Source organism: Achroia grisella, unplaced genomic scaffold (assembly GCF_030625045.1).
Source record: "Achroia grisella isolate CSIRO2021 unplaced genomic scaffold, CSIRO_AGI_Agris_v1 utg1062, whole genome shotgun sequence".
NCBI lineage: Eukaryota > Metazoa > Arthropoda > Insecta > Lepidoptera > Pyralidae > Achroia > Achroia grisella.
In genome coordinates this window covers 492,798-499,173 of record NW_026712566.1, presented here as the reverse complement: position 1 = coordinate 499,173, position 6,376 = coordinate 492,798, and the positions used below count along the sequence as shown (strand labels likewise).

The 6,376-nt window shown below is 31.0% G+C and overlaps 1 non-coding gene across 1 annotated transcript; it reads left to right on the top strand.

Moving 5' to 3' along the window:
• The first annotated feature begins 432 nt into the window (after nt 1-432).
• Nucleotides 433-504, top strand: Trnam-cau (transfer RNA methionine (anticodon CAU)). The gene has a single exon. It is a non-coding gene; the product is annotated as a tRNA-Met (tRNA).
• Nucleotides 505-6,376: the final 5,872 nt, after the last annotated feature.

Here is a 6,376-nt window from a genome sequence, read left to right as displayed (position 1 = left end):
ATATCAATTAATATATAAAGAAATAATTATTTTGTTGGTTCTTTATTGCATACATTAAATATGCTCGCTAAAAATGGCTGAACATTTTGTACGTTGCAAAACAACCTGACATGCTACATACTTTTAACCTTTTTTCTTTACATTAACATACTACTAAAACAAATGAAAGGATATACAATTGTTTCGTGGACAGGAAAGTATCATCTATACACAAGCGTATTACCGGTACTGTTCATTTCAAATTCACTTGTCATGCAATTCTGAACCCTACTTGTGTAATAATAACGTTCAGAGATTACGTAATAAAGTTTAAAGTAGCCGCGACGCGGTCATTATCACTGGCTGACGCAACGCTAATGTGACGTCACACGCATGCGCGCTGTCAATAGCTATCGCAGCTAGTAGACTGTAATTTCGTACGCCTCGTAACAGAGCAGAGTGGCGCAGTGGAAGCGTGCTGGGCCCATAACCCAGAGGTCCGTAGATCGAAACTACGCTCTGCTAATTTCTATTTTTTGTATTTTTTTTTATTTGTTTTTGTTGTTATTGTATATTTTCAAGATACTTATAACTTTTTTTCATTATTATTACTTCAAATATTTTTATTATTGCTTTTTTAAGCAGTATATATATATTTTCGTGTCATACATTTTTAAGATTGAACCTAAATAAAAATTATTTTTAAGTCAATGCAGTTCATAGCCCGTTAAGATTATGGTAGTACTTTTTACAAGATTATGTCTGACTATTTATAATTTCTGTACAAAATAAAGTGAAATAATAAATATTAGTAGGATATATTTTTTTTAGGATGAGACCAAAATTAAAATACATACTGCCTATATTAGCCGTAATTCAATAAAATACGTAGATTATACATACTAGTAATAGTAAAGAAGTAAAATTGAAACTGAGGTTAGGTTTTGCTTTTACATTTTAGTATCTGCGTCCTTTATCTAAATATATTTACTTCAAACTAAATGAAACTAAGTCTTCGTTCCCGTGATATTCTGAACAACAATTATTTACATCATTTTGTTTGTAAGCTCATCAAAATAAACATTAAACTTTTAGTGAAGCTTACCACAACACATCAGTCAAAACCGCATCCAAATTCCTGTTTCTGAGATTAGCATGCACAAACCCCTGTGGGTTTGTTTGTACAAACAGACAAACATTCTAACAGTAATTGTTTAAGTTACATTACATTGGTAAAGTCAACCACTCTTAGTTTTGTGGTATATGTTTCATAATCAAAATATAACTGATCGTTGCCTGTACAGCAACGATCAGTTATATTTTAATTATATGCATAGAATAGATATTTCGTTGTCGTTCTGTATTATACATTTACATTATATTGATATATGAGAGTAAAAACTTTGTACCTCTTTTTACGAAAAGTGCCCGAATGGAGGAGTATGAAATTTCGCACACTTATAATTTATATTGTATAGTGCAGAATATTTTTTTTTAATTAGTTATGCTTAAGAAACTACATTCAATCTATAAAAAAATATTCGTAAACAATAGAACCCTAATAAACACTTATAATTTAAATTAATTATAGTCGAATTTCTACCATTAGGCGACCACTAGTTTTTAATAATAACTTTATAAACTATTACTTATCAATTTTAAAAAAGATAACTACATAAATAGCCCACATTGTTATAACTATGATATTCAATTATTTCGCTGAATCTCTTTACACGAAATAGTATGATATTTCGTGCTGCTCTTGGTAAATGAAGCTAAATAGTTAATAGCTCCTCTAGCGGCTAATTGGGCATCGTTGCTATCCTTATAAACTGTTAAAGCTGGCATCCTTAAAATATTACACACAGAACAAACCTGAGACTTATAGTTCAAGTAATATTCTGTAGCGTCTTCTTTTTTATACATTATATACTACTTATAAATGTAATAATTTGTTATGATAGTTTTTGTATTCGAAGTTGATATTTCACATTAATTTTAGTAATTAATTCTTTTTATCATTAATGTTGTTAATAATGTATGAATACGTTACCGGTATACTCGTATACTGGCTGGGCATTAGTGTAGGATATTAAATATAAAAATGAAGTAAGTTCAGTTACCTCATCATGATGAGGTCACCAGGAATTAACTGGGATGATTTCTGGGATACAGTGCTAGCAATGGGGTTAAAAGTAACAGCACTATTACCCTATTAAAAAAAATGTAGTCAGTCTTAAATGGAATATGGTAAAACATGTAATATGTTTTGCCATATTCCACCGACCTACCCGAAATCTATGTAAGGCAAGAAGATTATGACCATAATTCTTATACTCTTTATATATTTTACTAATTCTGTTTTTCAAATCGCTTGTAACTTGCACTGCCGTTAGATCATTTAGCCCTATTTTAAGAGCTAAGCACAGATTGCAATCTTACATCGTTAGTGTATTAACTTGCAGGTTTCACTTAGGTAGTTTACAGTAATTAAAATTTTAAGATCATAACAGTGTCGGTAATAAAAGTAATAATAATGATGAGAATTATTATCACCGGAGGATCATTATTCAGAAGGAGATCGAAACCATAGGTCATTAACATGATATTACGCTGGACGGCTTGAATAATAATAATAATAATATCTCAGGACATTTTACACAGCGGCATCTAGTCCCAAGCTAAGCAAAGCTGGTGTTATGGGTACCGGATATCTTATATATACATGGATTTCTTTTTAATAAATACGAGTACACATGCGTAGAAAACACCAAGACAGATACAGGCAATCTTTCTCATGAATACAAATGTTTGTACCATGCGAGGAATCGAACGCGCGACCATCCGACAGTAAATCGGTGTGATAAACCACTAGACCATCGATGTCAATTTAGTAAATGTGTATTGTGGTATTCGTAGACCCCTTGATCTGTTCTTTTTTTGTGTAATTGCAATGACAAAGAAACTGTCTACTCATCTGATGGTAAGTGGTGGTAGCTATCATCTATATAAATTAATAGCACTACGGACATCATGTTTTAATGCTACACCTCGTCATCGTTGATATAATGCCTCTTATCATTTAATTTCACTGCCTTACTTCATCCTTCAATCAAAAAACATTTTAACGCAAGCTGTTCAGCGGCTGACATAAGTGAGATAGAGCTGCCCATGCTGAAGACTTTTTACAAAGTCTACCTCGGTGGATTCTATACTTCTGTAAGTGAAGAAGAAAAAAGAGGTGCATTCATTTCTTCTCCTTTACCACTCATGCTGAGTGGGAAACATGTATACAAATATATAATAATTATTCCTAATATTGTTTATGACCGGAGAATAAACTTTTATTAACAAAGAAAATTATATTTACCTTTCTTTTCATTCTTACCATTAATTTGACAATTTTATGTTGGATCTGTGGTGTAGACTATCAACGTTGTGACGTCCAAATTAAAATGACCTACTAATTCCATTACATCCTTAATAAATATGTAAAAACTGAAGGACCGGTGAGAGGTCTGATTAAACTGGAATGTGAATAATCCCTAGCAAAGGGTGAAATTAGAAAATTCGCCAAGCATGCCGTTACTAGGCAACTGTTTGTTACGGGGATCTGATATCTTTGATGAGCTGTCCTGGATGCTTTGAAGAAAAGGTCGATCAATAATTTGTAAATGTACACTCTTTTTGAGAATGTTTTGGTTTGAACATGACTTAAATTGTTTTTATGGTACTAATAAAATGAATAAATTTAAATGGATCTTTATAAAACCTTTTGGACGTGTCTTTAGAGACCAATACATATAATATATTATCAATAATGATAGACAGTTTATTTTATTACTTTTAATGTACTGTTTTAAATATACGTTATAATCAACCAATAAAATAATAGGTATGTCAATATTCATCATTTCTATGTACAACATTAAGTAAAAACATTATTTTTATGGATGATAATAGAATGATGGTAGCATGCGCGAACGGTTTACGCTGGCAGGGCATCAGTGAAAGATGATAGCATAAGCATTACGGTAGTCCATTGTGACCTATTTACCAAGAATTAACCATGATGGTTTCCGGCGGGGCCGCGTGGAGGTCGACCTAACATGGTAAATTGTTAGCAATGCAGTTACTAACCATGCTAACAATCTTTTTCCTTCTTTCTTCTTAGTAAAGACTATATGTACATACTAGTTGTATACTGCGGTGCGGTTCGCGTCGACTATAGTTTATATTATTCGTGTATAATCTAATTATCTATAGGGGAAGACGAGATCTATCGAGTAATTATTAAATTTTTTGATTACAAACAAATAATAAAAAAACCAACTTCTTTATTCCAAAAATCTCTTTAATATCAGCACGTATAACAATTCGTGTCAACCAATAAAAACCTATACCTAAAAGTAAAGTCCATACAGTAATAGTTCAAATGGCCATATGGTCCGATCTGCAGATACTTTTTCCCGTTAACTGCCGCAGACTGCGAAAACCATGCAACTGGTTTTGGTCAACAGCCAACCATTGTTTTCATTTACAACAAATAGTCATATTAATCCTTATGTCCATATATATAACACTTAATTTACTTTAACAACTTTTTTCCCATAATTTTGTTCTTGTTATGGACAAAATGGTTATGGGAAATAACAGTATTAATTAAATTAATGGCTCGACAGTGCATACCACCTCCTGTTCAATTCGAAATAATGTTTAGAGTTTTAAATCAATTTGTTAAGCGATTTTTGTCTACAGTAATATTGTTAGGAAGAAACATTTCATTGTTCGTATGCATTTAATAGCAGCTGATACCAATAGTACAATTAAAACAAAATTACCATTAGAATCCCTTATTATCCCTGATGATATGACATAGGTGATAACAATTTTTCAAAAATGTTAGGGGTCAGAAAAATTCGATAATGTAACAAAAAAAAAACATGCGGTAAAATACCAAAAAAATCCTTATATACGTACGCTGAGGAACTTATTGAGAATAGAGCAAATGATGTATTACAGTTTTATAGAGGATATCAATATCGAAGGGTGTACATATATGTGTGGCTGTTAGTTACTAATAAAGAGGTAAATAAGAATTATATATTATATGATATTTACTACTATATGACATAATGAACCTTAATGTATATCTTTCTGACTTCAATCCCGGATGGGGTAGTCAGAGATAATATCACCTGTCGGTGTCGAGGTGAATCACTTTTAAATTTCAACATTTATATTTTGAAAATGTAACATGGTAGAAAAGCTACCTGACACCATTCCTAGTATACATATTTTATTCTCTATATTCTATTGCAGGAATTAGTTTTCAATGTGAAAACCTTTTTGGTGTCGTCTCGATTCAAACTCACGACCTGTTTCGAGTATCGGTATATTATTATATATGTAACCAACATGTCAGAACGCTCTTAATATTATTGTAATATTATATGTTGACCTAAGAACAGATTTAAGATTGATTTGTATCTATTGTATTGATGTCAATATATTTTTTATTACAAGTATAATTACAACCATCGTTTACATCATCATAGTCGTTATTCCTTTTAAAAATTAGTACATTTAACTGCTATATTCAGTGCTTCTTCTAAATAATTTTATTTCTATTAAAATCTAAAACATAAATTGACTATTATATATATTTTTTATACATACCTTGTAAAAAACAATTTTAACAATGAAACTGACGGCTTATTTGATGGTAAGTTATTAAATCTACAAATTCGACAAATATTTTGATTAATATTGTCAAAAGTCACTGAAGTGGTTTTAAAAATTACGATTGCACTTTCCTTTACGGTGTCTATAAAAAGATCGAATTTTAAATAAATTTGAAATTATTATGATGGTGACTTTACAAATAGAGGTCTTTGCCCCGCTATGGATATTTAATATAACTTTATGTCACATTAGCTAACATTTTGTCTCTATGTTAACCTTTATAAATTGTGTAACTCATACAATACTTTCACTTGTTACAAAATTAGTAATCAATTTTAAACTTTATTTACTTTGATATAAGGTTTAATAAGAAACAACCTTTAAATATAGTATTTGAGATATTCTATGTTAACAGCACAAACAACTTTACTCAAGGTCTCCAGTCATTCATGCGTGGGCGCATATCGTGAGAGTTCATTCATAAATCTTGACATGGGTCAAAAGCTAATATGAATTTTAAGTCATATGTTTTAGAGTTTATAATTGTTTGTGTAAAATTTGGCTAAGTAATATTGTACTTTATTGAATAATGGTATAGTGGGCGCTTATTGGACTAGTCAATTGACCTAGAGTCGGGTTGAGGTTTTAAGTTTTGTATGTGGGCGTATTAGCAGTTTGACAGAATATCAAACTAGACCGCTTCCATTAGTGT